Source organism: Ovis aries, chromosome 14 (assembly GCF_016772045.2).
Source record: "Ovis aries strain OAR_USU_Benz2616 breed Rambouillet chromosome 14, ARS-UI_Ramb_v3.0, whole genome shotgun sequence".
NCBI lineage: Eukaryota > Metazoa > Chordata > Mammalia > Artiodactyla > Bovidae > Ovis > Ovis aries.
In genome coordinates this window covers 10,270,724-10,292,293 of record NC_056067.1, presented here as the reverse complement: position 1 = coordinate 10,292,293, position 21,570 = coordinate 10,270,724, and the positions used below count along the sequence as shown (strand labels likewise).

General features: G+C 50.3%; 1 protein-coding gene across 1 annotated transcript in view; it reads left to right on the top strand.

The window, feature by feature from the left end:
- Positions 1–3,045: 3,045 nt before the first annotated feature.
- The window catches only part of MEAK7 (MTOR associated protein, eak-7 homolog), a 57,141-nt gene continuing 38,616 nt past the window's right edge, over positions 3,046–21,570 (top strand). The window contains exon 1 of the mRNA XM_060397876.1: positions 3,046–3,222. The gene's annotated coding sequence lies outside the window, so the exon portion shown is untranslated. The remainder of the gene's footprint in view (positions 3,223–21,570) is intronic.

Below are 21,570 nucleotides of genomic sequence, written 5' to 3'. Positions count from 1 at the left end.
TAAGAAATGAATGAGACTGTGTAGATATAGCTAAAGTAGACAATACTTTCCAGGCATTATAGGATGGTTTTCCTAAAGGACTAGAAGATTCTATACCTTTCTTTTAGGCCCTAATTCATTATTTGTCTTACTGTATATTTTACATGAGCAGACTTAATTTCTGTACTCTAAGGCAGGGATTGGCAGACTACAGCCTTAAGTCACACGCGGCCACACTGCATTTACTGTTGTCTATGAAAATCCCATGGACGAAGCAGCCTGGTGGGCTGCAGTGCATGGGGTTTCTGAGGGTTGGACACGACTGAGCGACTTCACTCTCACTTTTCACTTTCATGCATTGGAGAAGGAAATGGCAACCCACTCCAGTGTTCTTGCCTGGAGAATCCCAGGGACGAGGGAGCCTGGTGGGCTGCCGTCTATGGGGTCGCACAGAGTCAGACACAACTGAAGCGACTTAGCAGCAGCATGGTTGGTTTTTGGACTTCCCTGGTGGCTCAGCAGTAAAAGAAATCTGCCTGCAATGCAGGAGACGCCGGGGATGTGGGTTTGACCCCTGGGTCAGGAAAATGCCCTGGAATGGGAAATGACAACCCGCTCCAGTGTTCCTGCCTGGAGAATTCCATGGACAGAGGAGCCCAGTGGGCTACAGTCCATGGGGTCACAAGGAGTCGGACCCCACTGAGCAGCTGAGCACACAGGCGCCTCATGCAGACAGTGCAATGAGTATTCCTGCCTTACCCGGCTCATTCTTATAAGCACACTTTGGGGTGAGTGGTGATTATCTTCATTTCACAGATGTGGGTACTGAGGTTCAGAGTGGGTAATAAGGGACACAAGTGCAACTAGAATCCAGGTCTGACTCCAAAGCTCTGCTCTTAGGCCACAGTGCACTGCCTCTTGCACAGCAGGAAGGCTTCACAAGCCCTGGGGAAACTGCTTCTTCTGTGGTTTGTGCAAAAATGGTTTTTGAGTGTCCCTGCTGCTGGACTCTGTGCTGGAGACTGTGGCTGGTTTAGTTTGGGTTCTCAAACCAAGAGAACCCGAAGCAAGGATTACAAGTGCAAGGGGTTTATTCAGATGGTCTTGGATAGTGATCAGGAGAGTGAGGGTGAGACAGGGAGGGGAAGGAGCCAGTGACGGGAGGGGTTGTGACCAGGCTGCCCCCAGGATGCACCTGAGCGTCTTCCTACCCAGGCTCAGGCATTGGCTCAGGGTTGCCTTCACTCTATCTGGTGGGCCAGCTTTAAAGGTGGATAAAGTGGGTCCTAGCAAAAGAAAGCGGCCAGACAGAGAAACGCAGGTGTTGGTGGTCAAGGACAGGCGGGGACATCACATGATACAGGCAAAGGGGAGTCAGGGGCGGGAGTGGCAAAAGAAATGGGGGGGCATGCCATTAACACGTGATGGGAAAGAATCTGCCTGCAATGCCGGGGGCCTGGGTTTCATACTTGGGCCAGGAAGAGTCCCTGCAGAAGGGAATGGCTACCCACGCCAGTATTCTTGTCTGGAGAATTCCATGGACAGAGGAGTCTGGTGGGCTATAGTCTGTGAAGAGTCAGTCGCAAAGAATCAGACATGATTGAGCGATTAACACTTTCACTTTTTTCCCCCAAGTATATTATTAACAAGGTCCCAAACTATGATGCTGGGGCCAGAGGGACCAAAAGTGAGCAAATGGTCTGGGTGGGGACCATGGTGATCAACCAGCCCCGTTTACCCCAGGATGGTCCAGGTTTAAAACTGGAAGGCCCATGTCCCAGGCAATTCGCTGCCCCCGTCCCCGCATGCCCTGTGGGGACTAGGGGGCTGTGCAGAGCAGGTGCTTCCTCCAAAGTGACAGCCCCACCTAGCTCAGCAAACTTCACCACAGTTCACAGATCATCAACATATTTCAAGAGTCAAAAAGCTAGATTTTGTGTGAAATTTCTCAGTTTCAATGGTTTGGAATTAATCTACATTTTAAAAGCTCTAGGTTGTCTAGGGAGTGATGGGGACAGCTTCCTTCATAAGTGGGCACAGGTCATGGCTTTGGTGAGCAAGGGGCATCTTGGGGGCAGGACCCAAGGCAGGGCTCTTTGCCCTTTGGTCCTCCAGGCTGTTTGTGAGGGGGTGAGGGCTGCCTGCGGGTGCCCACGACAAGCTTGAGGATAGTCCTCCCTGGGTCTACAGAGCCCCATGGGAAGCGAGCTGAGTACCTCTGAGTCCAGTCCCTCATTTCACAAAAGAGGTGCAGAGCCTGAGAAGGCCCTCCAGGGTCCCGTAGCAAACTGCTGACCACAGTTCACCCATCCTGACATCTGTCTGGCCCCCACCTTCTTCCGCCTCACCACCCCTTCCAAGATCTCTGTTACAGGGTCTCAGATTCTTTCCGAACATAAGCACCTTGAATAAGTAACAAGATCCACTGGCAAATTGGAGGGGCCGCAAGGACCCAGCTGCTCTTGAGGTTTTATTAGAGATACCTGCCCAATTAAAGGAAGCTGCTGGTTGACTTTTCAAAACAAAGAAGCAAATGAAACACGATCTTCAGAAGGAAGGATAAATCTGCCCTTTCCTAGTTTATTTTTCAAAAATCTTATTTTGAAGAGAAGCCAGATCTCCTCTGATGTTGCCTTAACATATAATTATTTTAATGACAGAAGTTTGCGGTTCTATGCAGCCTAGACCATTAGTTCCGAACCCTTTCAAATGCAAGCCCCCTGCCTCAGGCAGGTGTAGAAAGAGTGAGTGCAGGTGTTGGAGCTGTTGGGAGCCATCTGGCTCCCAACAGGAAATGAAGGAAATTTATTGGAAGTGACCAAGGGCAGCAGTGCCTCAGGAGAGAGTCGGAACCAGATGCATCCCTTCTCAACCCTCTCACTGCCAATCTACTTACTCTCCTCTGCCCACGTGGCCTATAGCTGCCCCCAGTGCCTAAAATTATGAATTGCAAATCTGAGGCACAATATGGTAAGCATATGCTCAGGGGGAGAACCTGATTGGCCCAGATGAAATCAGGTGACCACTCCTGGTCCAATCACCTACGAGTGATTGAGCAGCTGACTTGCAAAGTGCAAACAGGGCGTCCTGGGTCCGTGCCAGAGGGGCTGGGGGCCAGCTTTGCGGGAATCTGCAGTGCGTGGGTGAGCTCCTGGATAGAGCCTTCTACCCATGCCTTCCATCATGAAATGATACAGAAAATGCCCAAGGACAAAAAGCCACTGCAGATTTAAGACACCAGTGGTAAGGAACCATGTGTTTTATTCCTTAAAACTTCGTTGACATGACTTTGTGGAAGAGCAAATATACTTTGGAGGCATTTAAAAATTCTGTTTCCTAGAGGGTTGCAGACTTCTTGTTAGGACTCCACCCATAGCCTACAGTTTAGGAGCTTCTTGGTAAGGATAATGAACCCTTTGCTGATACCCTCTCAGTCTTTCTCCCCCCACCCCCGGGGTGCCCCACCTGTTGGGCCCAGGAAAGAGCGCCTCCTGTTCGCTTTTTAGAAGGGCCCTCTAAGCCGGAACAATCCCCACCAAGCTGAGGGGCATGGAGAGGACCTGCCTGGGTGTTTTCTCTGCATCCTGAACCAAGTGAGGAACCAGGAAGGAAGGAGCCAGAGGCTCAGCACGTCAGGTTATCAGCTAATCACTCACCTTCTCCTTCACTCTCGTAACTCTTTCCATTCATGTATTCATTCCTGAGAGTATTGACTGATGAGAAGACAGGCTGTCTTGAGGCTGAGTCCACCCTGGTGTCGGGGTGTGAGGGCCCAGGAGCCCAGGGCAGGAACCTGCCAGAGAGGAGAGGGCATTTGAGTTAGCCTTAAAATTAGGTGCATTCATTCATCCAGTCACCAAATACCGACTGTCAGCCTTGTGCAGACAGTATCCTAGGTGCTGGGGGCGCACCAGGGAGATAAACAGCAAGGTTCCAGCCCTTGTTACAGGCCAGGGGATTGGTTCCAGCTGGTAGGGATGAGGGCAAAGCCAGTTGCCAGCCTTTGACCCATAATATTTATAAGCCTAGGGCTTCCCAGGTGGTTCAGTTTGTAAAGAAACTGCCTGCAAGGCAGGAGACCTGGGTCAGAAAGATCCCCTGGAGAAGGAAATGGCAGTCCACTCCAGTAATCTTGCCTGGGAAATCCCATGGACAGAGGCCAGGCTACAGGTCACAGGAGTCAGACATGACTTAGTGACTAAACCACCGCTTGTAAGCCAGCAAAGGGCTCACGTGCCTGAGGCACAGAAAACCAAACCCTGGCATCGACAGTCTGCAGCAGAGTAAGGTATATTTATTGCACGATGCCCAGCGAGGGACTGGAGACGAGCCTCAGATCCGGTGAGACTTGGTGTTTGAATTGGGTGTGTTTTAAGGTCAAAGAACAAAGAAGCTGGGCTTAATTATCATCTTGTGACGTTTCATCACAACAAACTGTGGAAAATTCTTAAAGAGATGGGAATACTGACCACCTGACCTGCCTCTTGAGAAACCTGTATGAAGGTCAAGAAGCAACAGTTAGAACAGGACATGGAACAACAGACTGATTCCAAATCGAGAAAGGAGTACGTCAAGGCTATATATTGTCACCCTGCTTATTTAACTTATATGCAGAGTACATCATGAGAAACATTGGGCTGGATGAAGCACAAGCTGGAATCAAGATTGTCAGGAGAAATATCAATAACCTCAGATATGCAGATGACACTACCCTTATGGCAGAAAGTGAAGAACTAAAGAGCCTCTTGATGAAAGTGAAAGAGGAGAGTGAAAAAGTTTGCTTAAAACTCAACATTCAGACAACTAAGATCTTGGCATCTGGCCCCATCACTTCATGACAAATAGATGGGAGACAGTGGAAACAGTGAGAGACTTTATTTTGGGGGGCTCCAAAATCACTGCAGATGGTGACTACAGCCATGAAATTAAAAGACACTTGCTCCTTGGAAGAAAAGCTATGCCCAACCTAGACAGCATATTAAAAAGCAGAGATGTTACTTTGCCAACAGAGGTCTGTCTAGTCAAAGCTATGGTTTTTCCAGTAGTCATGTATGGATGTGAGAGTTGGACTGTGAAGAAGGCTAAGCGCCGAAGAATTGATGCTCTTGAACTGTGGTGTTGGAGAAGACTCTTGAGAGTCCCTTGAACAGCAAGGAGATCCAATCAGTGCATCCTAAAGGAAATCCGTCCTGAATGTTCATTGGAAGGACTGATGCTGAGGCTGAAATTCCAATACTTTGGCCACCTGATGCGAAGAACTGACTCATTTGAAAAGACCCTGATGCTGGGAAAGATTGAACGTGGGAGGAAAAGGGGGAGACAGAGAATGAGATGTTTGGATGGCATTACCAACTCAATGGACATGAATTTGAGTAAATTCCGGGAGTTGGTGATGGACAGAGAAGGCTGGTGTGCTGCGGTCCATGGGGTCGCAAAGAGTCAGACAGGACTGAGCGACTAAACTGAATTGTGACATTTCTGTGACATTTACTTAATCATAGCTTTGGGAATCAGGATATCTCTGGTTTATGATTCTCTGGCCAGGTGATTCCTGGCTGGGGGGTGGGGGTCCTGTGAGTTCATTTTGCCCTGGATAAACAACCCGAGTTTATACATTTATGATGATATCTATGTAGTGTTTTTAGTACGTTGTCGATGTTATCGACAACAGCAATCTGAGTCATCTGATTCTAGGCGATTAGTGTTCAGTTAGCACAGAATTAAGGTCAAAGGGGACAAGAAAGGGAGTAATGTTTCCGATACAGAGATTAATCATGAATGGGTAAGGGAATTTGGTTTTAGGGGGATTCGGTTTCCTGCTCAGCTGGTGAGAATTCCCAGGCCAGGCTCGTCCTCCCCAGCTGGCATTTATTAAGCACCTACTGCCTGCCAGGCACCGTGCTTAGTGGTTGACCTGACTTTCTCATCTGTCTTCACGCCAGTCCTCTTCAGAGGTCACTCGTTGTTAGCCCCACTTTGCAGACAAGGGAACAGAGGCTTAGTGAAGCTAAGCCACTTGAACTCTCGTCCCACTCATGTGCCGGGAGATCTGTCCACGGCTCTGTTATAATTCTCTGTCCATCCAGTGCCCTCTCTGGAGGATGAGGACCTCCCCTAACGGGTTCATGGAGGGGCCCCGCATCCTTCCTGCCCCTGGATCCCAGGTGTCTGGCCCCTACCATAGAATACTTGCTCTCTGCACTTTCCTCCAGGGGGAGGGCCCAGGTCCGAGAGCAGCAAAGAGTGTCCTTCCAGGGGCTGACACGGATGGAGGCTTTCGTACTGGACGTTCAGGCATCAGGTTGGAGAGAAGATTTTTGTTTTATTTTTTTGCCACACTGAGCGGCATGTAGGATCTTAGTTCCCTAATCAGGGATTGAACCCGACTCCCTTACAGTGGAAACATGGATTTTTTTTTTTTAATTTATTTTTGGCTGTGCTGGGTATCTTCATTGCTGCTTGGGGTTGTCTCTAGTTCCTGTGAGCGGCGGCTTCTGTCTAGTCTCGGAGCTCGGGCTTCTCATTGCAGTGGCTTCTCTTGCTGCTGAGCACAGGCTCTCGGGCACGTGGGCTTCAGCAGTTGTGGCGAGTGAGCTCAGTAGTTGCAACCCCGGGCTCTAGAGGACAGGCTTAGTAGTTGTGGCCACGGGCTTCATTGCTCCACGGCATGTGGAATCTTCCGAGATTAGGGATTGAATCCATGTCTCTTGCACTGGCAGGCAGATTCTTTACCGCTGAGCTACCAGGGAAGTCCTGGGGAGAAGATTTTAAGCCCCATTTTCCTTCTCCTGGAAGTTGCCCCATGGGATTGCTGGCAATATGTGGATACAGGTTGGGGAAGGATCTGACCCCAAGACTCCATCTCTGTGTCACAGTGATCTTTATGGCCCACGGGACACCTGCCTGCATTGACGCCCACAGGTCCCCTGGATCCTGGGGTGGGTTCCTAATGCTCCAGCTCCCAGCCGAGTTACCCCTCAGGTAGGGCCTCACAAGGCACTCAGTACCCTTTCCACAATTTTTTTAAAACTGAGAGAAAAATTGAGAGTTGCCACGCTTGAAGCACTGTCTTCTTCCAGTCAGTTTGGACTGCTGGCCTCTGTCTTGCACTCCTAGCCCAAATGCAGTGTTAACCTCAATAGCGGCATGGCCTCCTTCCTGCTCAGATGCAGTTAACCTATCCTGCATGGGATGATGTCCTGATGAGACCGGGGTCCCAGCCGCCAGTCTCCCATCTGCATTGGTGTGTGACCTCAGTAGGCTGCTTCCGAGTCTCAGCTCCTTCACCTCAGAAGTGAGAGGTTCTCAGAGTCCACAAGGGGTGGCTGAGGCAGTTAGGGGGGTCGCATCCCGGCTGACTGCATGGGAATGAGGGCTCATCTTTCTAGGGCTGTTCATTTGTCCAGAGAAACCAGAGCTTTGTGTTTTGTCTCGTGTTCAGATTTTACTGTATTTGCTTTTGTCATTTTAAAGTTTTCCACATTAGCACACAACATTCATGCTCCGCGAAAGGTGTTTAAGTGTCCAGCTAGCTGGGCCTTTGAGGACTGAACACAGTTCTGCACCCACATCAGAAGCAGGGCGCACCTGCCCTGAAATCCCACTTTCCTCCCAACCCCCAGCATCACTGCCTTGGTGTCTGCCCATCCCGCACCCCCAGAGGGGGCCACTGTCCCAGCGTCTAACCCTGGCCATCAGCTCTGCTGGTTTGCATAGTACCAACTCTTTATATCCAGGGTATACTTCCTGTTTTGTTTTTAATATGTGGACCGGTTTCAAAGTCTTTACTGAACTTGTTCCAATATTGTTTCTTTCATGTGTTGGTGTTTTTGGCTGCTAGGCATGTGGGATTTTAGCTCCCCAACCAGGGCTTGAACCTGCACCCCGGGCGTTGGGAACACCGAGTCTTAACCACTAGACTGCCAGGGAAGTCCCCAAGGTGTACTTCTGTGTCTGACTTATTTACCCCACATTATGTCTGAAATCCAGACAAGTTTGGGGCTCAGCTGAAAACCATTCACTAGCAACTTCTATACCGTATTTCATGATATGAATGTACCACAATCGATTGGGTCATTGTGCTGTGATGGGCATTTGGGCGGTTTTGTGTGCGTGAGGCTAATAATAATAGAGCTGCTGTGAACATTTTAATTTGAGCCTTTTGGGGGTACAGACGAACACATTTCCATCAAATTACAGGGGTGGAATTGTTGTGTCATAGGGAGGCAGACATTCAGAGAAAGCTGAATTTGGTGTGAAATCTCCCTACTTTATAGTGACAGAAAGCAATGAATATTTGTTTAAACAAGGATTCAGCCAAGTAAAACATTCTTCAGGCAGATTAGGCCAGCTGGCAGCCAGTTCATAAACTATGGCTGGGTTGAACTTGACAGTCTGAATTAGCCCTCATGGTCTGAGATTAGCTTCGTTGGTGTTTTTGTCTTGCTTCTTAAATTTTTATAACACCTTTCATTGTAAAAGAAAATTCAGGAAAAGGAGGAAAACCTACCCCTGAGGACTCTCCCCTGAAGCAAGCATGGTGACATCTTTGGGTACCGTGTTCTAGTGCTTTCCTCCTCCTCTGAATATATGTGTGTGTCTTTGTTTTCTTCGAATGCGCAGAATTGCTCTGCATAAATTATATATTCTGCCTTTTTGACTCAATCGTAAGCATTTGCATGTTATTGCACGGTGTTCTTGGGCTTCCCAGGTGGCTTCAGTGGGTAAAGAATCCTCCTGCAATGCAGGAGACAGGGAGGACATGAATTCGATCCCTGGGTTGGGGAGATCTCCTGGAAGAGGGCATGGCAACCCACTCCAGTGTTCTTGCCTGGAGAAGCCCGTGGACAGAGGAGCCTGGCGGGCTACGGTCCACGGGGTCGCAGAGAGTCGGGCACGGCTGAAGCGACAGCACACCGTCTTCCTGTCCAACTGCGGTTGCTTTTAGATTCATTTAACTTTCCGCGGGGAGAGAAAATAATTCCTGTCTCTGTTTTTAGATTTATCATTACATCTGTGAATACAAGGGCCGCTGCTAAGAGAGCGTTTCCTCTTACTAATAAGCCTTTATTCCAGGCATATAGGAAAGTGGTTTTAAGAGTATGACGTCTGTGGCCACTCTACTCAGGTCCAGAATCCTAGTTATACTGATCTCCCACCGTGTGACTTCTCCAGGTCTCAGTTTGCTTTATCTGGAAAATGGGGACAATAAACAGTGTCTGCCTCACGGTTTGTTGTGAGGATTGAATGAGGCGATGCATGTCATATGCTTAGAACAGGGTTTGGCATTTTGTAAACATATAGCAAGGTCTAGCGGTTTATTTTTAGCTATAAGAACTATTTTTAGGTGTATTTTCCTGCATATAAAACCAATATTTGTTCATTACAGAAACTTTAAAATACTCAGAGAGAAGCCCTCTGTGAGTATATTGGGGCTTCCCTGTGGTCCAGTGGCTGAGTCCATGCTCGCAATGCAGGGGGCTCGGGTTCCACCCCTGGTCAGAGAGCTAGACCCACATGCTGCCACTAAGACTTTGCATGCTACAGCTAAGTTGCTGTGTAACACAGGGAGCCCAGCCTGGTGCTCTGTGATGACCTGCAGAAGTGGGATGGACAGAGGCGGGGGAGGTTCAAGAGTGAGGGGATATATATATATATATATATATATATATATAAATTATGACTGATAGAGCAGAAACCAACACAGCATTGTAAAGCAATTAAAAAAAAATCCCGTGTGCCACAACTAAAAAAAAAAAAGATCCTGCATGCTACAACTAAAGGTCCCACACACTGCCCTCAAGACCTGGCACAGCCAAATAAATGTGTATGAAAGTCAGTCGTGTCTGACTCTGCAATCCCATGGACTATACAGCCCATGAAATTCTCCAGGTCAGAATGCTGGAGTGGGTAGCCTTTCCCTTCTCAAGGGCATCTTCCCAACCCAGAGATCAAACCCACCAGGTCTCCTGCATTGCAGGCAGATTCTTGACCAGCTGAGCTATCAGGGAATAATTATTAAACAAACAAACACACACCCCCAAGCTATTTGTGAGTATATTCTGCCAGTCCACTCTCAGGGCTCATCTACCTTGCATGTGTGTTTACTCAACATCGTGAAGAGCGACTGTTTGGTAACCTGTTTCGCAGTGACCTGCATTTTTCTCTGTCACTGGGAGCTGTTCTCTGTGGGCCTCTCAGGTTTCTTCATGTTTGCAGGCAGAAGCATGGACCCTCTGTTCAAGGATGTTTGTATAGTGGTGGTTAGATGTGGTGCTTCCCCCTCAACAAGAGGGCAAGACTGGTTTCTGCTCAGTGTAATACAGAATCGCCCTCTAAGACGAGGTCAGCAGGCTGCCTGCCCCCCCAGAAGAGACCCTGGTGCCCTAAGTTGGGGGTTCCCCAGCAGGGGAGGATAGGCAGTGTGTGTGGCCCCCTCACGTCACCCCGGGGGACCTGGGCCAGGAAGCCTGCTACAGTAAGAGGTCAAGTCCTTTGTCTCTGATCCGGGAGTTGTAGGTCTTCTCCAGGCCCACCTGTGGGCTTGCACGTTACAGTCTCTGCTCATCACAGGCCTGGCGAGGACGTCCACGGTCTTCTCCAGCGTGACCTCCAGTGGCTCTGCAGCAGTCCCTCATTATCTTTATCCCTCTCTAGTCCAGTCTCTCATCATTGGAAACGTAGGTTATTTTAAATTTTTCACCATTTTAGCCTTTTAAAACATTTTATTGGCGTACCGTTGATTCGCACGGTGGTGTTACTTTCTGCTGTGTGGCAGAATGACTCAGTTACATGTCTGTACACGGTCTTTGTCACAGTCTCTTCCATCATGATTTATCACAGATATAGAACACAGTGTGCCCTGTGCTTCACAGTAGGACCTTGTGGTTTAATTTTTTTCACTGTTTTAAACAATTCTGCAGTGAACTGTCTTGGAGCTGAGCTTGGCGCTCAAGTGACTGTTTCCATATGATAAATAGAAATGACAGGATGCTGGTATTGGCATGTCAGTATGCCCATTGTAGGTTGAGGCCCAGCTGATTCTGAGCCCCTGGAATTTTCTGTGTTGTAGCTCTCGGGCTCTTTTTTTTTTTTAATTTTATTTTTTTAAAATGTTATTTATGTTACTTTTTGGCCATGCCTCGAGGTGTCCTAGTTTCTGGACCAGGTTTGAACCCTCGCCCCCTGTAGTGGAACAATGGAGTCTTAACCACTGGAGTGCTTGGGAAGCTCCCAGATCCTGAGCTCTTGGAGGACAAGGACATTCTCATCCTTGTCCCCTAATACTGAACACATAGTAGGTTCTCATCCAGTGTTAGTTGGAGTCAAACTAGGTCCACTGAGAGCACCAAGAGAATGCCTCAGCACCATGTTGAATGGCTGGTTGAACACACTGGGTATCTTTCATCACCATTGTCCTCAAGAGATAGTCTCAATGTCACGAAATCATGTAAGGAGATAGAAGGCAAAGGAAACCTAGGATCTGGGGGGCTGCCCTGGGGGGGCCTGCGTCGTCTCCTTAACCCCCTAGGTCATCCCCACAGTTACGTCTGAGATCCAGCCCTGCTGTCGTCATACTTCTCAGTCTTCCGCGCGGCTCCCTTCACCTGGGAAGACCACGTTAGTTTAAGAATTGTACAGTTGGTGGCCGTTTGGCTATCATATTTCCACGTAGGGCTCTTGTGAGCAGTGCTGCAAAGAGCAGTCTAGCACAAGCTGTCACGCATGGAGGCGTCCCTGTTGGGCAGACACAGAGGAGAGAAATTTCTGGCTGTGGTATGCCTATGTGCAGCTTTCAGTCACTCAGTGGTGACCAGCTCTGCAACCCCCTGATCTGCAGCATACCAGGCTTCCCTGTCTTTCACTGTTTCCTGGAGTTTGCTCAAACTCATACCCACTGAGTCAGTGATGCCACCCAACCGTCTCATCCTCTGTCACCCCCTTCTCCTCCTGCCCTCAATCTTGCCCAGCATCCTGCTCTTTTCCAAGAGTGGGCTCTTCACATCAGGTGGTCAAAATATTGGAACTTCAGCCTCAGCATCAGTCCTTCCAATGAACATTTAGGGTTGGTTTTCTTTAGGATTGACTGGTTTGATCTTTTTGTTATCCAAGGGACTCTCAAGAGTCTTCTCCAGCACCGCAGCTTTAGTAGCTACTCCCAAATGGTCAAAAAGTGTTTATTCCATAAATGGCTTCTTGAATCCAAGAATCAGGGTGATGTATAAACTGAAGTCATCTCTGCAGTCAGGCCTCCCAGGCAGATGGTCCTGCACTTAGACGGGCCTGGGCTTGGGATTTAGTGCTTGCAGGAGGCTTCTCAAAATTGTTAACAATTTTATCTTTATGTGTGTGTTTTGTAAGCGATGTGTGACAGGATAACAGTGCGTGTGCTGGGGCTTGATCGGTCTGCCTGCCACTACCTCCCTGCTTCCCAGAATGAGTTTGAGTCACTGGCTCACTGCCCCCCTCCCCAACCCCCCAGTTACCTCCACTGCCCTCCACCAACTCGTCCTGTGGCCATCCTCTGTCTGAGGGAGCCTGTCATTAAATAGCAAATGAAGAACAGCATGACCAATTGAGTCAGAAGGAGGGAAGGATGAACAAGAGAAAAAGGAGTTTTCTGCCTTTTGAACAAGGGCTCCACATTCTCACTGATTCTGCAGTGGCTCTGGCTGGAGTTTCTCCCCTGCTGCCTGGGGCCAGGCTCTCTGCCAAGCACTTCACACATGTGATCACACTGAGCCTCTCACCACTCCTGTGAAATCAGCATTATTGTCGTCACCCCCTTTTGCAGACAAGGAACTGAAGACAGGGAGCAAGGAAGTAGCCTCCTGAGTGGAAGCTGGGAAGCGGGCATCGGGCAGGTTTGAAGCCTGCAGCTTCTGTTCCCAAAACCTATGTCTGTTACTCACTTAGGGCACCCGGCCTCCTGCAGGTCTGGACTCCCGCAGGTCTGGGCCATCTTATCCAGGAGAAGAGGAAGAGCTTTGTAGAAAAGGGACCCTGCATCTGCAGGCATTAGCCAGGGCAGCATCAGCAGAAGGCCTGGCTGGCGTTTAGGCTGGAGCTTAGTCCCCAGGAGCTGGCGGGGGCAACACCGGGGTTGGGGAGCAGCCTGCTGGGCAAGAGGGCTCCGCTTCAGGGTGCTGAGCTTCATGAAATGATCATAAGGTCACAATTCATAATGCATGAGGGGTCAGGTGGGGGGGCCTCGCCGGACACAGGGCCTTTGTTCCCGCAGGGTTCTGCGGGAGCACTTTGCTTGTAATCATCTCAGAGAGGAAGGAAGCCAACAAGATTTATCTCCCGGAGTCTAATCAACTTCCTCTGTGGCGGCCGCTATCTGTCCCGCACAGAACTCAGAAAGTCCCCCCAGAGAACACTTTCGATGAGTTACTAAGGATCAGACTTTGAAGGGCCCAAGATATATAGCTTGCTCACAGCGTCTTAGAAAATACACGTTCTATTGTGTGTGTATGAGTGTAGCTGCTTTCCCAGACCAGCCATTTCCCAGATCTATGTGTCCTTCACACTCCTGGCCTCTTTGTGAAGTTTTGTTTATTTATTTCAGTTTGGTTTGTTTTTAAATTGAAGGAGACAGGAGATGACAAGAGGGGATAGGATTTGCCCCGATCAATAGCTCAGCTGGAGATGGACTTAAGATCAGAGGTCAGCCAATCAATCACCAAATGGGCTTTGAGGCACTCCGGCCTAGAGGCGAGGTTCATGGGAGAGTGAGCACGGTTCTTAAGCCGTGATCCCCAGGCTGAGGCAGCCTGGGGGCTGTGAACCACCTGTCCAGGGAAGTTTCAAGGCACATTTGTTTCTTGCCAACTGCTGACTCTGCTGCTTTCTGGAGGCTGTGTCGGTGGGACCCTGCCCCACCCACTGCCCACAGGCCAGAACTGGTTGCACGAGGGCTGGACATCTGAGCCACGCCAGGCTGGTCGGCGTCTCTGGCCTGTGAGATGTCGTCAGAGCTGATGCTGGAACAGAGGAGGCAGAATCTTGGCCAGCAGTCCTGTGTGTCTTGTTCACAGGCTAAGCAGGGGTGCAGATGGGGAGCTTGAGGGGCCAGGGGTGGAGATAAAGAGGAAGAGATCTCCTGGATTTCCAGGCCCTGCTTCCAATACCGTGAGACGCAACCACGTGCATGCCTTTGGCCTTCCAGTGAACTTCCCTTTGATGATCCAGAGTTCTAGAATGGTCTTATGCAGGACCAGCAACATAACACAGGTTCTTAGTGTAAGGAAATCGTGGGGCCCCTTGTTCAGATGTTATTAAGAATTTCAAGGGGACAGCAGCAGAGCAGGAAAGCAAGTGTGAGGGGGTGCTTCTAGGCCAGGCTCCGCGACTGTGCAGCTTGTGGGCCTGTGGGAGCCAGTCCTGGGCTCGTGTTACCGGCCACCCAAAGAACGTTGAGCAAGACAGACAGGACCCAGCAGGAAAGGTGGCCTTTCCACCTGAACAAAAGGTGTTAGAAAATCCTTCCCAGAGCTGCATCGAAGAATGCAGCCATAGGCCAGGAAACCAGAATGGACAGAAAAAAGCCCAGGAATAAAAGGAAGATGTTCCCAGGGCCAACGTCTAGCAGGGAGCCCTGGGGTGGGCCGTGAGTTGGAAACAGACTCCTTTAAATTCCCTACCACTGGGTAGATGGAGAAGAGCCCGAGGTCCAGGGGAGGAAGACACCCAGGGCAGAGCAGTGCAGCTCACGGACCTCACACGGGGGCCACCAGAGCGCATGGCAGTGAGGAGGGGAGCCTGGCCCAGATCAGAGCAGGGGGAGCACGTCCCCTTCACCCAGTGTGGAGAGCGGGGCCACAAAGCACCACTGGAACCTCTCAGCGATGCGGCCGCACACCCGTCCTTTGGAGCCTGCTGCCGTGTTTAACCGAGGGGTGAACTGAATCCTCTTCTCGTTCTCCGTCGTGAATTCAAGTATTCCCATCCCATTACACCCCTAAAGGCCTGTCTCCAACTGCCATCACGTTTGGGGGTGAAGGCTTCGCCATATGAAATTTGAAGGGACACGAACATTCAGACAATAACATCTGGCTGTGGGTCTTACCCTTCTGACCTGGCTCTCTGTCCTGACTCTGATGCTGTTAACCCATCTTCGCTGTGGAAATTGCTCGGTTCTTCCAGAGAGTCTCTGAATGTGGGCGTGGCCCAGGGACCCCCGCCAGCATGGGTGTGTGTGATTTCTTGCTCTAAGTTTCCGGAAGGTAGTTATATTACTCTCGCATGGAACGAACAAATAGGCTTTAAGATTTTGTTAGATGAATGCACAGCCATGGTGTTATTTCAGCAACAGGATCACGTTCTAAGAGCAGCATCCGCGTGGATGTTTCCAGCGGCTGCTCAGCTGGGCGTCTTCCTTCCTGCCCTTGGCCCTTGGCTCCGACCTCCTTCTGATGAGGAGATGGTCGGAACCCACGCCCGCCTCTCCTCCTGCCACGGCAGCCAGGAAATGACGGGGCTGTCCTGGAGCGGGGCCTCACCCCCTGGAAGGGAACCAAATGTGCTTTGCAGCCAGAACTCCCGAATAGAAGAGGAGGTTGTGAGCAGTCCAGGAGGATGCTTCCAGAGACAGTACCCAGGTTCTCAGTGGCTCCGGGGGAATTCCTCTCAGGAATGCAGAGGCGGGACTGGCCATTCTTTTCTGGAAACGTCACTGCTCACATCACATTCACTGCCCTGTTTGCGCCCCTGAGAGAGAGGATCAGAGCAGAGTGACTTCAGCAGGCAGAAAGCCATTGTGTCAACAATGCAAACCCGGCAGCCCAGATTGCTCATACATTTGCAAGTCGGTAAATTTTTGTGTTTCTTCGTTCCAGTTCTGGCTTGCCTGCTGGGACAGCTGTTTGTCCAGAGTTTCCCACCTGGTCCTCAGGGGGCTGTGCTCACCCAGGAGATTCCCCCTGGCCTGGATGGCGGAGGGAGGGAGTGGGAGTGGGCCTGGGGGTCCTCTTTGAGAGGCAGCAGACAAACCCACGGTCCAAAACGGGCAGGCGGAGTGACATAGCAGGAGAGCATAGTGGTTAGCACAAGGGTTGGGGCATCAGACGACTCGGGCCCCGCCCCCTGCCCCAGCTCTCCACAGTCACAGTGACTGGGGCTTCACAGGGCCTCGCTGAATGTCTGTTTCGTCATCTGTAACATGGTGACTGTGGTTTCTACTTCACCCTGAGAGGCACTGAGGCTGAAATGAAATTGTGTCTATAAAGTGCAGGCATTGGGCAACTGTTGTTAACTGCTTCCTTCCCAGGGCCATCGCGATCATATGCTGGGCGAGGGTCAGGGGGAGGAGGAACTAGTCTTTATCAAAGTCAATAATGTACCAGGAACTTTACATTTTATTCACTCCAAACAAGAATCCCGTGAAGTGGCCAAAAAAAAAAAAAAAAAAAAAAGGACTTCCCCGGTGGTCCAATGGTCAGGACTGTGTGTCTCCACTGCAGGGGCACAGGTTCGATCCTTCATTGGGGAACCAAGATCCCATATGCCCCGTGGAGGAGCCAAAAATAAAATTTAAAAAAAAGAAAGAGGCAGGGCAGGGCTTTTCAAAATTTTATGTGCATACAAATTCCCTGGAGGATCTTGTTAAACTGTGGACTCTGGAGTCTGGGGCGGGGGTGGGAGCTGGAGTTCCAAGCTCCTAACAGACTCTCAGGCCACGCTGGTGTTGCTGGGCAGTGACCACACTGTCCTGCAGAGTGGCCTGATCCGCCCTCTCTCCCTACTGTCCATCTCCTAAGCCCTCACCCTCCCTGACCAGGTTCCATCCTTTGTGACCCTTTCTTCTCTCCTTGCCCTGTTATACTATCCTCATAGCCCTTGTGATCAAGGGATTACATCCATTTTACAGATGGGGAGACTGAGGCCAGCTGAAGAGCTGGTACAGGTCGCACAGTGAGAGAATCTGCAGAGCTCAGCTCCTCAGCCCTCTCTGGGGGATGGTGGGTGCATCACAGAATCTGTCCGATGGGTACTGGTCAAGAGGATTTTTGCCCTTAAATTCAGTGAGTTTGGATCCTGTTCATGAGCCGAACCTGCTTCTCTTTTCTTTTTCCTTTTCTTTTCTCTGTTTCCTTTCTTTCCTCTGTGGCAGAGGGCAGCAGTTAAGCTCACCAATTCTGAACCAGGTGCCTGAGTATAAATCCCAGGTCTGACCTCCTTCTGTGATTTCCAGAAAGTCTGTTAGCCTTTCTGCGCCTCCATTTCCCCAGATGTAGTACTTGGCTAATGCCCAAACCTACCTCCTGGAATTGTGGAGATGATCAAATAAATCTGCCATTGAAGGGCCCAGAGCAGCAACTGGGCAGGTCATGAGTACAATTCCTGGGCTTGGTGTTGTTATATTTGAAAATAACAACAAACCTATGTTTGCACAAAGAATAGAGCTCTGTTGGACGACTCTTTTCCTTGGTGGCAACCGGACTGTGTGACGCTGGGCAAGTTCCTAGACTTTTCTGGGCACTGTTTCTCCCCTCTGAGAAAGCAGGGCTCGTCCTCCCTGCAAGATTCCTCTGGGCAGTCAGAGAAATCCTGGGTCTTCGGCAAGGGGCTGGGGTCTCTCCCTCAGAACTAAGGATCTATGATTCACACCATATGACTTCCGAGGCGGAATTGTGTTTCTGAGGCTGGAGCGAGCACCGCTGGAAAGCCCCTGGGTCATTGATGGCTCAGCCTCAAAAGCTGCAGACACTGTCTCTCCATTTCCTACATTGTGGGCTGTGGAGGGGCGGGTTTGTCACGCCCATGGTGGGGTTGGTGCCATTAGAAGCGAGTGTGTCAGGGGAGCTCTCAGTCCTGACCCAGGAGGCGGCTCGCCATCAGTTCTCCCAGACCTCGGCCTCCACTAAGAATGTGCTGGGGCTTGGGCCTTTCACCCCCGCTCTGGGTGTCACGTGGCTTTCCGGAGCTGGAGGTTCCAGAAGGTCTGGGCAGCGTCTTGGACTGGCAGGGCTGGCGAGGGCGGACTGTGCTTTCTGAAGGCGATTGACATGGAGTCTTTTGACTTCTTAGCTTGGCTGGTGCAGCTGAACAAAAGAGGGAGACAGAGTCCCGGGCTGCATGACTGCGGGGAGGCAAGGAAGGGCTTGGGGGTGAGCAGGAGAGGGGAACCTCCCCTGGCCTGGGGTTGAGATGCTTCTCTGCACCCAAGGCTGCAAGGGCTGGGGGCAGCCTGCCCCCCTGCCATCACTGCCAAGGTCAGGCTGGGGAGGGGGCTGTGAGAGTCAGGGCTAATCACTGAAGGGGACATGCCTAAAACGGGGCTCCTGAAAATGTGGTCTGGGGACCACCGGCTGGTCAGGAGGAGCCCTCCTTAAGTTCTTCTGGGCCAGTGCTCAGCAGTTCCCTGGACTTTCATCTTTACATAAAGGGGTGTGTGCGTGTGTGCTCAGTCGTGTCTGACTCTTTGCAACCCCATGGACTGCAGCCAGGCTCCTCTGTCCATGGGATTTCCCAGGCAAGAACACTGGAGTGGGTTGCCATTGATTTTTCCAGGGGATCTTCCCGACTCGGGGATGGAACCCACATCTTGCATCTCCTACATTTGCAGGCGGGTTCTTTACCTCTATACCACCTGGGAATCCCAAGTAAGGGATACTTAGCCGTGACTCAAAAATTAAGTTATGGAGTCCTTGTAATAAGTTGGTGTCCACGGGGAAAATCTTAACAAAAAGTATGGACACCTGTCTCTAATCTCCCCAGCGGGACTGATGACAGGGCTGCCTGCTGTGCTGAGTCGCTTCAGTCGTGTCCAACCCCATAGATGGCAGCCCAGCAGGCTCCATTGTCCCTGGGATTCTCCAGGCAAGAACACTGGAGTGGGTTGCCATTTCCTTCTCCAGTGCATGAAAGTGAAAAGTGAGAGTGAAGTCGTTCAGTTGTGTCCGACTCTTCACGACCCCATGGACTGCAGCCCACCAGGCTCCTCCATCCAGGGGATTTGCCAGGCAAGAGTACTGGAGTGGGATGCCATTGCCTTCTCCGATGGCCCCTCTCAAATTTTTACAGCTCTGAGCAGGGAAAAGGGTTATGTTTCTTTTCTGTTTCTGTATAACTTTGTTTCTTTAGTACACACATAGCATACATATTTACCAGTAAAAGTACAATGATATGAAAAAGCCATGACCCAGACCAAGAAAAGAAGATATAATGTACCCCAAACCTCATTGACTCTCCTCCTTTCCACAAGGGCTATCAACTATTTTGACTTCTGTATTAGTCATTCTCTTGATTTTTTTTTTTAATTTTAATTTTAATTTTTTTTTAATTTTAAAATCTTTAATTTTTACGTGTGTTCATCTTTACTACTTATCTCTTACTTAGTATTGCCTGCTTTAAACTTATATAGATGGAATAATGCAGTGTGTTTCTTGTAAATTGCCTTTTTCATTTGGGGTTCTAAAGTGTCGGTGGGTTTGATCATTTCATTTTCACTGCTGTGCGATATTCTGCTGGAGGAAAACATCGCCGTTTATTTCTGGTGCGTTCCTTTATAGAGTTCTGCTGGGACACAGCCTTGCTGATTTGCGCATATGCCCTTCTGTGCCCTTATGGCGGAGTTCAGTGACTGCGACAGAGGCCGCATAGCCTGAGAGCCTGAAATGTTTGCTTTTGTACAAATGGGTCGTGTTTCTATCAGAAAAGGAACTGTGGAAGGATGCCCGGAAGAGGAGACAGGGTCTTTGAAAGGAGGGGAGAAAGCCTGGAAGAGAGGGGAGAGCAAGGAGTCCTGGGGAGGGCGGGGTGGGCTCCCTGCTGCTTGGGGTGGGCTTCAGGAAAGAGACAGTACAGAGGACTCTTGCCGCGTGGTGGCCCCGTGTGTCTCAAATCCGGTTTCTGGCCGTGGGACCCACCCCCTGCTGAGTCTTGAGCTCAATGCCAAGTTGAACTCTGTGTCAGTTCAGATGCCTGGTTGGACTCAGACGCTGCCAGAGACTGTTGGGGTGGGACACTTGTGATGGGTCGGCGGGGAGGGAGCAGGATGGGAGAGCCCCGGTGCGGGCCTGATACCGGAAAAAGGAGAGGGAGAGGGAGAGGTTCGGCCTGCAGGGCAGTGAAGGTGGGGCGGCAGTGGCTCAGTCCTCGGCTCTGTCCCTGGCCGGGAGCAAGGGGGCCATCAGGTCCTGTCCTGGAGGGCGTCTCCTGCATCGGCAGGCAGATTCTTCACCTTTGAGCCAGGGTGGATGAGCACCTGCCAAAGGAGTTCTTTGAAAACAAAATCCAGCTGCCTTGAAAAATCTTATCAGGTGCCTGCTTGGACTTCCCTTCCCAGGCAGGGCAGCTCGCTGGCCCTTCTGCCTGAGAATGAGGCTCATTTGGCTCTGGAGGTGCCTGGGGCAGCCGGGCAGTGGCCCCTAGGGCAGGATGGGGCTCCTCATGGAGCCTCTCCTTACCGAACGATGCCCTTGAGGGTGCTGGCTGAGTGCACGTGTGCAGTCTTGGGTCCCTGCTTCCCTCGAAAGATGGTGTTGAAAACCAGCCCAGGAGGAAGTTACTGCAGGTCTGGAGTAACTGAGAAATGCGAGTCTTCTACAAAGCAATGCATGTCGGTTTTTTCGCCTTTTAAAAATATCTTGTCTTTCTAAGATTTCAGTGTTAAAGTGATTTTACTTTATGAAACAGAGGTGATGATAAATGATACTACTTTTTTTTTTTTTAACGTCCTGGTCAGTAAATAAGAAGCAGACAGCCTTGTATCAGCCCCTCGGTATTTTTAATTGGTCCCTGAAATCCACAAATTGGGAGACCTCAGGGTTTAGCTGTTGGTATAAAGGCACACGCACAAGGGTGTTAAGTGCAGCATCACTGTAGAAGCAAAAGATGGGGCGCATCCGTGGGGCACTGGCTTCGTCGGTTACGTGTCCTCAGACAGCGATGTGTAATGAGAAGAGGGGCTGGTGGGGCTCCATGATGACGCGGAGGACGGAGAGGGATAAAAGTGTAGTTGGCCGCTGGAGTGTGCGTTTAAGGGGAATGGATGGTGGCGAAGATGGATTCATAACAAGACTTCTGAGAAAATCCACAGCGAGCTCCTGGCCATACTGGCCTCTGAGGAGCAAGACTGGGCACCATGGTGAGATTTCCTTCCTCTCTCCGACTGTTTGGAATTGTTACTGCGTTCGCATATTAAGGTTTCAACCAACAAGTTAATTAACAAAGAAACTGGGAGCCAGAGTTGGAGGAGGATGTTGATCAGGAAGGAAGTACCCCGTTTGTGGCCTGTGATGGATTTTTCTTCTTTATGCTGATGGTTCTGAAATTCCCATCGGCTGGTACCCTTGGAGGCTATTTAAGTATGTTCCATACATACATATTTAAGTATGTTCCAGCAGCAGCATACATAGCGTAGACCCATAAAAATTGAGTGACTCCCCGAAATGGCCAGAATCCGCACCTTTTAAATAATATCTTCAGCTAAAGACAAAAGAGGGTGTTGGGGGTAGGGCTTTGGAACTTCAAAGCTGAGGCAGACAATTTACCTGGAGATGGAACAGCAAGTGTATGGTAAACATTTACTGGGCTGTGCAGAGACAATAGGGCACAGAGCGGACCCTTATCTGAGAGTCTCCCTCC